The 10,959-nt window shown below is 43.0% G+C and overlaps 1 non-coding gene across 1 annotated transcript; it reads left to right on the forward strand.

Moving 5' to 3' along the window:
• The first annotated feature begins 1,176 nt into the window (after positions 1-1,176).
• LOC114808598 lies at positions 1,177-1,314 on the forward strand. Its single transcript, XR_003756444.1, has one exon. It is a non-coding gene; the product is annotated as a small nucleolar RNA SNORA7 (small nucleolar RNA).
• Positions 1,315-10,959: the final 9,645 nt, after the last annotated feature.

Consider the following 10,959-nt stretch of genomic DNA (forward strand, 5'->3'; position numbering starts at 1 on the left):
CACTGAAACTTGGGAAGAAGAGGCTTTCTGGAGCCAACTCAGCTCTCCCTGGGTGTCCTCAAAATGAAGGAAGATGGGTCCAACACAAGTAGAAAGGTCTCCCAGTGGCTGATTTGCTCTCATCTGCCAGGGATCTATCCCCTCTAAACAGTTTTGTGCTATTTCAGCAGATCATCATGCTCCGGTAGAAAGGTGGAATTTGCATAGCCATGTTGGAAGGCTTTTTGTGGCAATCAAATGAAGTTCTCATTATCAAAGGCTGCGTTTTGATCCTTTAAAGCATGAAGATGCTTACTGCAGCAGACACCTGGAGTTTAGGTCAGGTCTGAGGCTCCATAACACTGCCTGCATAAAACCCAAGAGCTGAACATAGTGGGCTTCATAGATGGGAGGACTAGATCTCTTTGTGAGATGCCAATTTTCATTAGGTGGATGACTTGGATGTTATTTTGAATATAAGCACTACAGAACATGGGCTCATTCAAAATTTATTTGGATATTAGATGAAGAGAAAACTGGGGATTCTGTGCCAAGAAATAACCTCTTGGGTCAAGAGAAAATAGGCTGTGGCTATAAGTCATGCTACAGTGTTATCTAGGTCACACTTCTTAAAGATTAGGTTCATAAGCAAAGTTCTAACCTGGCAGGTCCTTCTGGCTGCATCGGTCTGTATTGAGTCTAATTTAAAGTCAAATAAGTTGATGTTATTTCAGTGTTTACTGTTCTGGTAAGTACATCCACGGTCCAAAAACATGATCCCTGCTGTGGCCATAGTGGAGCAGTAGATATCAATCATGTAGGTATAGCAGGAGCAAGAACAAGGAAGTCATGGTTAGTAACATCAGTATATTGGGGTGAAGTGACCAAATGAATAATTGAATATGTGTATGCTTTAATGCTGAAGGTGGATGGCAAGAGCATGGTCTTGGGAGTCAAGAGGATTTGGGTCCTAATCCTCGCTCCGCCACTTGTCTGCTGCGTGACCTTGGGCAAGTCACTTAACTTCTCTGCCTCAGTGACCTCATCTGTAATATGGGGATTAAGAGTGTGAGCCCCATGTGGGACAGGGACCGTGTTCAACCTGATTACCTTGTATCTACCCCAGCACTTAGAACAGTGCTTCGCACAAAGTAAGCACTTAACATATCATTATTATTAGATGTGCAACGGAAGACTCCCCTCTCAGGACTGCACCTGGAGAGTTTCCAGTACTCTAACAGTCTTGGCTACGGGAGGGAGAGTCAAGCACTGGTAGACCCATTCCATTCCTAGCTTGGCCAGTGACTGGCGAGTGGAAGGCAATCTGCTACAAGTCAAAACTCACCTGTGCTGGGCAGCAGGGGCATGGGAGAGAGTCGAGGGCAGAGACTCAGGTTTTCTGCACACAAGAAGGCAATGGTAAACCAGTCCCGTATTTTTAGCAAGAAAACTCTATGGATCCACTACCAGAACAACTGCAGATGGAGGTGGGGCATTCTGGGAGAGAAGTGTCCATGGAATCACTACAGGTCGAAGACAACTCGACAGCATAAGACAAGAGTGCTCGGCACACAGCAGACGTTTAGTCTGTGAGCCTGTTATTGGGCAGGGATTGTCTCTGTAGCCCAGTGGTACATTCCAAGTGCTTAGTACAGTGCTCTGCACACAGTAAGCACTCAATAAATACTATTAAATGAATATTCAACAAATATCTTTGATTAATCCATCGAGACGGATGCATTTCTACACTTCTGGTGTTAAACCATGATTACAAACATATAAGGACTACAGATTAAAGAAAGACAAAGATGGTTAGCTACCGGAGGAACTCCAAATTTTTCCCATTTTTTTACCCCCAATGACCAAAAATTATTTTCTTCTTTTAGATTTACACCTTCTCTCATTTCCTTTCTAGAGAGGGAGAAGGTAGATGAATGAACATTATTCTGCTTACTTCTCTCCAACACATACAAACACCTTCTCCCCACCGCCCCCCCACCCCCACACAACTTCCTTAGTAGGACTCTTTTCAACAATAAGTATGGAAACCCCCTCTGGTGCCCTGCCTCTATCTGGCTATTTTTAATTACTCTTCTGTTAGCAGCACACAGGGGTGCCAACTCCCACAGAATAGGGTTTGTGGGATCAAAGCCATTCGCTTCACCCATAGAGCTTTCAGACCTCTCTGTCCCGTACTTCTCAATATGAAGGGGCCCAGCCAGAAACCTGACTCTCTGTTCCAGAGCAACCAGGCAAGAGCAAGCCCCCTCTACTCCTCCCTGATTCTGGAAGCCCTGCTGTTACGTTATAATGAGGAACACGGCTGCCATGCTGACCGCGGAAATGTCATCAGAGGGCAAGAGTCATCTCCTCTCTTCCTCCCCCCACCCCTTCCCCCGGGCCCCGTGGCCCTGCTGGCAGATTGTCTTTCTTTACTAAACTAACCTTCCGTCCCTTCTTTCCTGCCCGTCTCAGGAGGAAACAGGAAATAACCTAACTCAAGTTGGCTTCTGGCACAGCCTACACCCCAACTCAACAGAATTTGAATGTCAGAAGAAAGGGCGTTAGCTTCCCAGCTCCTTCTCCCTGACCCTCCTCAAATAGATACAGTACTTTAAAAACAGGCTATCTTCTGTTGAACCGTTTTTTCCAGATTCAAGTCATTTACCACCTCCTTCGTCTATCATCCCTCTCTTACCTCCAAGCCTTCTCCCTTAGGTTAATTCTCAAACCACTTGACAACTTGCTAAGCCAGAACTCTACCTCAGACTGTTCCGGCAACAACTCCCTCTTCCATGAAGCCATTATCGATTAATTGAAGAGAGATCTTTTTTCCTCCAACTCCCTGCTACTCCCCCCTTTACTCAGCAATTGCCCCTTCACTTGCTGGGCAATACTAAAGATGTGTTTTCCTTGCTCGATGTCTGCTCACTGTACCTTGTTCCTCGGGTCTGTTTCTTAAATTGAAAGCCCCTAGAGGCAGGGATATGGCCTGTTGAATTTGCTGTGTAAAGGATCTAGCACAGCACTTTGCAAAAGCTCCCTGCAGATCTGAATGTTTTTGATGATGGAAATGATTTCAGAATCTACACCTGAAAATTCATGTTTAGATTGAAAATCCCTCTCTCCCCCTTTTGCCCCCTCAAGGGTAGTAGCAGCCCTTAGTTCCTCAACTTTCTCCCTCCAGAGTGTTAAACTGGAGAAGAGGGAAAAACAAGTCTTCCCAGGATATCACCTTTCCAGTGGACAACACTATGCAGACAGTGTAATTGGTATTCCAGGCAACATAATGTCAAAAGCAGAATATTTTTCTGATGGGTGAATACAGAGTGAATACTGGAATTAGAAATGTTAAGGACTCGAATCACAGCTCCAAAGCCAGCTGTCTGAAAGTGATGCTATGCAATGGTTTGAAACCTGATGGAGAGTTCTCATACAAAGGATCAGTTCTGCCTGGAGTTCAGATAAAAGATCACACTAGCTAATTTAGATAAGAATGATAACTTTCCTACTGGGGTAGCGGATAAGTGAATCCAGAAACAGCTTCTTCAGTCAATGAAACTCCAAATGGCTGTCTTAAGGAGGACGAAAAAGAGCCAGAAGACAGACAAGAATTCAGGTCAATCAGAATGGGGCCCCCAAAAGTCAAGTTCAGAAATAATTTAGCAGATAGGGATCCAAAGAATATGTGGTTTGCCTCACAAATGACATCCACTTTGAAAGTGAAAATGAAATTGGAGAAAGTAAAATTGCTGCATAATGGGGCTGGGAGATTGAAGAGAAATGATACCAGTGGGATAGAAAAGTTGTAAAAACCTTTGTAGTTAAGTAGAGAATCAGAATGTATGAATTTAGGTACATCAAGGGTCAGGTGAAGATCATTCAAATAATGATTTAATCGCTTGAAGTTCTGCAGAGCTGGTCTTCGGAAGGATCTCCAAGCATTTGACAAGTTAAAGGGTTGCAGACTCATTTTACCTAATGCTGAAATACAGCTATTTCTGGGGTGGAGCTGTTTAGCAGCACAAGAAAATTCTACCTGATCAGCCAAAGATTCAGATGGAAGAATACCTCAAAACATTGCAAGCTACTATGGGAACAGAGTAGACCAAAGAGGATTAGACACATCAAACCCAAGCCAGGCTATTAAAGCTGCAGCAATAACCTTCACAAGAGATTCAGCTGAACAGCATAAATCACTTGAGAGACTAGAGTGGAAGCCAAGACACCTGGGTTCTATTCCCAGCTCAGTTGCTCATGTGCTGGTGGTGAGATCTTAGACAAACCACTTATTTGCTCTGTGCCTCATTTCCCTCCTGTAAAATGGGGATAATCAGATCTGTCCCCCCTCTCCCTCCTTCACGAGGCTGAGACATTGATTCTGAATTTTAAAAACCAAATTATATACACAAATATAGAAGACAGCTGATGAAATAACCTGGCACTGGCCAGGGAAATGAACTGTATAAATACAAGACATTGCTATTTAATGATCAAAGAAACAATTCTTCCTGTCTCATCTAAAAGAGAACATTGCCTAGAATAAAGTAGACCTTTCCCTGGAATATGCAGTTTGGGACATGGTGTCAAATATGGGTTAGGGAAAAAATGACACTAGTTGAATCACTGGAAATTATTGCCTTTGATACATTTCACTCGATGAAATGGGTTTAAACTGCAGCATGGGAGATTTAGGTTAGAAGTACGGGAGAATTTTTAGGTTGGAGTCATCTTCTCTCGAGGGATGTGTTTTGTAAAACAGGATGGATTATCATCTGAGATGGGTGAGGTGTAGCTCCCTACTTGGAGTTTGTATCATCTTCTGAGTTCCCTCCTGGAGTTAGAAATTTATAACCGAGTAGCAGCCACGCGCTTCCAGAATCGCAATGCAGCTTCGGACCACAGTGGGGCACAATAGATTATGATCTTCGCTGAATATTAGATACAGGAGAAGAAAGGGGAACAAAATCAAAACCTCTAGCCAAGGTCCAAAGATCTCACAAAGGCATTTGGCCCCATCAGCAGGCCAGGCTCTGGACCCTACCAAAAAAAAAGTTTGGCTGCCCTATGTTCATTAAGATGGTAAAAATAAGCCACAGTGATATGACTGAGACTGTAGGTCGCTGTGGGCAGGGAATGTGTCTGCCTATTGTTGTACTCTCCCAAGCACTTAGTACAGTGCTGTGCACACAATAAGCACTCAATAAATACAACTGAATGAATGAATGGCTGTTTTAAGCTGGAGGGGCCTTGTATGATCCTCTCTTCATCACCAACACAGTAAAGGAAGATTGGGTTTCAAATCTAATCTTTTTCAACCGATTCCGCAGCTAACTCGATGGGGCAACCAGGAATCTGGGAGATGGTATCAGAAATCCAATTCCAATATACTGGGGAACTCTTTCAACCCAACAAGTTGTCTGTAGAAAGTTCTGTTACTCATACCAGAGGCTCCTACACGTTGATGACTGCACACCTCCAAGGCCTGCAGACGATTATGAGCTGCTTCTCAGAATCAGCAATACACCATCGACTGACAATTAGTTTGAAGGAGACTGAGGTTATGTATCAGCCCATCCCTGGGAAACTTATAACAGGCAAGATTCTCTTTGTTGGCATAGAGCTGAATGTGGTCAATGAATTCTGTTACCTAGGAAGCCCACTAATTATACAAGGATAGATATAAAAAGTAGAAAAAAAAATCAAAAAGGTGAGTATATCCTTAAGGAAACAGAGTGTGGCATCACGATTCAGGCCAAATGGAAGGTCTATAGGGTAGAGCATCAGAACAGGATTATAAACAATGATCTCCTGGAATGCAGTTAGACAATCAGTACTAAAGCAGTGTTCATCACATTACACCTTCACTGGGTAGGACATTGAAGGAAAATGGAAGACAGCAGGTGAATTGATAAGGAGCAAATGTAAACAGGGTGGGCTGAAGAAAAGCTTTAAAGAGCCAATGAAGCAACACCACAACTGCAGTGGCCTAACAGCAGACAGTTGGAAGACTGTAGAAGATACATTAGCCTGGCTGCCAATCTCTTGCTCACATCTTTTTCACTGCCTGAAACTCACTTCCCTTTCATAGCTGACAGACCACAGCTCTCCCTATATTCAAGGCTCTCCCAAATAAATCAATGGCATTTATTGAGCACTTACTATGTGCAGAGCTATGTACTAAGTGCTTGAGAGAGGACAATATAGCAGAAACGTTTCCTGCCCATCCAGGAGGTCTTCCCCTATTAATCTTTAAAGTCTCCATTTTATATCACCCAATTGCCACTTCAGCCCTTCCATACCACCTAAGCACTTAAATTCTCACAGTCCCTGTGGAACTTCTGTATAGAATTTTATTCTCTTTTACTTCCTCCTATCTGTAATAGATTTCAGTGTCTATCTCCCTCGTTAGATATTAACTCCTTGAGGGTAGGGACCATGTCTACTAATTCTATTGTACTTTCCTTATTATGTAGTACCATGTTCTGCACACAGTAAGTGCTCATTAAATACTATCAGTTCATTAGCATAGAACATATAGAAATGGACTGTCTTGGAGCAGAGGCTTTGGGAAAATCATAGCTCCGAGAACGAGATGACAAACAGCACCAGTTACAGTGGGTAACATGCAACAGTGCAGCTGGAGGCAATCTTTACAAGCACATACTGCGGAAGAGATTGATAGACATGCGTTGATCTCTTCAGCCACACTCACGTGCTGATCCAAATCTCACTACTGGTAATCATCTCTGACCCCAAATGCTATATCTTAGCTTCTTATCACCCACCATCTTGAGTTACATAGTCCTCAAAATGTGCCCTATGTCTCTCTCCACTTCTTCCCTACCTGAGTCAATCAATCTCTAGTATTTACTGAGTGCTTACTGTGTGCAGAACACTGAACTAAGTGTTTGGAAATCAAAATAGATTTGGTAGATGCAATCCCTGCCCTCAATGATGTTACAATCTAGAGGGTCCTCTTCTGTTTCTCTGCTTCCTGCTACTCTAGCCCAATCCTCAATTCCTCTGTTTCTATCTGCCTCACCCTCTACCCAGACCTTTCACCCCCTTACTCTTTGGGTTTGGTTTCTCTATCACTTTTGTTTCTGACTTCTTGATTTCTGTACTTTCACTCCCACAAGTGGCTTCTTCGTTTGCTCTGGGTTTTCATTTTAGATACACATCTATAGCTAATCTTCTTTCTCAACTCCTTCCCTATTTGTTGTCTATGGAAGCACAGGCATATGGGGACAGAGACTCGCCTTTATTTTGAGATATTAGATTATAACAACCCCTTGCCTTGCCCATTTAATTTTTTTATGGCATTTGTTAAGCACTTAGTATGTGCCAGGAACTGTACTAAGCGCTGGGCTAGATGCAAGCTAATCAGGTTGGCCACAGTCCATGTCCCACACTGAGTTCTCAGTTTTTACCTCACTTTCCAGATGAGGTAACTGAAGCACAGAGAAATGAAGTGGCTTGCCACACAGCAGACAAGTGGTGGAGAACTAGTAGCATTTCCTTGAATCTCTAGCACAAGAATGATGCTCCTGATAGTTCAAGGGCAGTGAAGTTAGGAGATTTCACAGATCCCAGATGATTGGATTTGTTTCAACTGGAGGAGGCTTTAAATCGTAAAAATCAATCCTAATTTATATGTTCCTCCCTCCCTTCCTCTACCTGTGGAAAACCTGCCATTTCTTTGTAACCTAGGATACCAGAATAGTTACTATGGGTTGAACTCTGGGGATACAAATCTCATTGTTCAGAGGTGATTGGGTGATTGTAACAGTAGCAGAAGCAGCAGCAGAAGCCAACAGCACTGTAACAGCAGGAAGCTACTGAAGCTGTTACCCAAGACATAGCACAAACATACCATTCTTGTGGAAAACGTCACCAGTTATCTGGTGGTCATTTCATCCCGATTCATCAGATTTCTGTAAAATTGATGTAAGTCTTCTTAATCCCAACATTTTAGCTGGTGGTAAAGAGACCATAACTTCTTCATCTGTTTTGGCATCTTGCAATGAAGCATTGGATTATCAAGAGGCTTCAAATAACAACTGCTGTGTTCCCTTAAGTCACTTAGCTTCTCTATGCCTCAGTTACCTCATCTGGAAAATGGGGATAAAATGGGGTCCACTCCGTGAGCCCCATGTGGGACAGGGACTGTGTCTGAACTGATTATCTTGTATCTACCCCAGTTCTTAGTACAGTGCTTGCCACACAGTAAGCACTTTTCAATACCGCAATTAATAACAGCTGTATCTTCAGGATCTATGTATCCAGTAGTGGCTGTTACTATGGTTGTTCATACATACATATGGAAATATTATATTTGTACCCATAAAGTGGCCTACCAAAGTAATAAATAATATAGCTTATTAAAATTGTTTGCCTCTTCAGCAGTGCAGATGGCTTGAAGCATCTAAAGTTTGACCCTGAGAACCTTCAACTGGTTCTTATGAAAAGGAGTAGAGTGTCCAGTAGAAGCAAAAAACAACTTCTGTAAATCAGGCCCTGACAAATCCAGAGAAGGTTTCTCAATGTCCTGACCTATTTTATTCCAAATAAAATGGCTTTTCAGTTTCACTTTTGATGTCCTTCCTCCAAGTAGGGAGTAATTACTCCAAAATGAATTCTCTGAAGGAACTTGGCTTTCTCTTCCTAAATGCCTTTACCATAGGTCAGAGAGTGGTCACCACAAGGCAGTTCCCCCAGGTCTTTGAAGAACTTTTTTCACTCCCACAATCTGTTTCTTTTGGTGAACCTGAGGAACTATGATAATAGTCTCTGGGGAGTTTCTTTGGCAGGTTTGGGCCTGCTGGGGAATGTGAAGGGGCACATTTTGCTTCAGGTCAAGGCAGATGACCTAGGCTGTGCCTTTCAGCCAGCCAAGCCTAATAGCCTCTCTTCCGAAGAGCACTTCACATCCTATAATGCAACTAACTAGATTGTAAAGGCAGAGGAAGTGCTAGAAGTCATCCCCACTGATTTTCAGGCAGTGAAGCAGAGAATCAGAGATTTTTATTCAAATTCAGAACAGCTAGAACCAGAATTTCAACATTAAACAGACATCTTCCCCTCCTGAAAATTCTGCTTAAGTTTTACCCCACTGGAACAGCATGGTCTAGGGGATAGAGCACAGGCCTGAAAGTCAGAAGGACCTGGGTTCTAATCCCGGCTCTGCCACTTGTCTGTTGTGTGACCTTGGGCAAGTCACTTCACTTCTCTGAGCCTCAATTACCTCATCTGTAAAATTGAGATTATGACTGTGCTCTCTGTATGGGACACGGACTGCATCCAAATTGATTAGCTTGTATCTACCCCACTGCTTAGAACAGTGCCTGGCACATAATAAACGCTTAGCAAATACCAAAAAAAAAAATATTTTTGCACTCCAATACTCCCTATAACCCTTGTGATTATCTCTATTCATCTGATTTCTTTACACAGTGTGCTCAACATTGGGAAACAGCACGGTCTTGTGGAAAGAGAAAAGGGACTGGAAGTAAAGGACCTGGATTCTAATCCTGGCTCCTCCTCTTGCCTGCTGTGTGATCTTGGGCAAGTCACTTCACTTCTTTGTGTCTTCATTTCCTCATCTGTAAAGTGGGAATGAAATACCAGTTCTCCCTCCCTCTTAGACTATGAGCCCCACGGAGGATGGGGACTGTGTCTTTTCTGGTTGCATTCCATCGACCCCCGAGATTGACACATGGTAAATGCTTAACACCGCACAATGTTTTTACATCATTTAATTAGGTTTTATCTTATTTGTCCCTTGGGATTTTAAATTCTCAAGAGCAAGGACTATGTCTTATTCTTCCCAAACTTTCTGTATTGCCCCATTAGACTACTGCATCAGCCTCCTCACTGGTCTTTCTGCAGTCACCTTCCCTACTTTCAGTCTGTACTCCATTCTGAGGTTATCTTCCCAAAACCACCACTCAGGACACATTTTACTACTCCTCAAAAACTTCCAATGGCTTCCCATCTCTCCCCACTTGAAGCAAAAACTTGTTACACCTGTCTTCTAGGCTCTAGTCAGCTCTCTTCATTTTACCTATCAGTTCTCTGCACCTGCTACTCCCCAGCCCATATTCTTCGCTCCTTCCAGGCTCACCAGGTAACTGGCTTTCATCTTGTTCAACTCCAACCCCTTGCTCGTGCCTTTCCCCTGGCCTGGAACTCTCTCTGGCAACAAACCACTCAGACCTCAGCCCTCTCCACATTTAGAACTCTCTCTTAAAAGCCCACCACCTCCTACAAAGCTTCCTCGCATCATTCCTACACTCTGAGTCCTCTCACACCAGAAACAACATGTTGTGTTAATGTATTTTTACCCGTCTTCAACACTTTTGTATGTATTCAGTAGTTCATTCAATTATTTATTTTGATTCTAGTATTTTGAAATATTGCTATGTCTGCCTTCCCCATTCGAATGTAAGCTCCCTGTAAGGAGGGAACGTGACTCATGCTTCTTTTGTGATTTCCCAAGAGCTTAGCACAGTGCATCGCACTCAATGGATGCTCAGTAAATATAACCACTATTACTACTATTATGCAGCACTCAGAATATAATGACTTGTATGGACTAGTGGAAAGAGCATGGGCTTGGGAGTCTAAGGCCCTGGACTCTAATCCTGCTGGGTGACCTTGGGCAAGTCATTTAACTTCTCTGAGCCTCAGTTTCCTCATCTGTAAAAGGGGGATTAAATCCTACTCCTTTCTACTTAGATTGTGAGCCCCAAGTGGTTCAGTTACTGTGTCCAACTGGAGTATCTTCTATCTACCCCAAAGCTTAGTATAGTGCTTGGCACATAGTAAGCACTTAACAAATATCATATAAATGACAAAAAAAAAATGGTGATAGTCCTGACCAGAGATCTACCCATTAGCACAATCCCCTTCTATCTGCAAGTTACAAGAGTAATTTTCTAACTTGGCAAACAACGATGCTGAATATTGGCCTCGTGT

Source organism: Ornithorhynchus anatinus, chromosome X5 (genome assembly GCF_004115215.2).
Source record: "Ornithorhynchus anatinus isolate Pmale09 chromosome X5, mOrnAna1.pri.v4, whole genome shotgun sequence".
NCBI lineage: Eukaryota > Metazoa > Chordata > Mammalia > Monotremata > Ornithorhynchidae > Ornithorhynchus > Ornithorhynchus anatinus.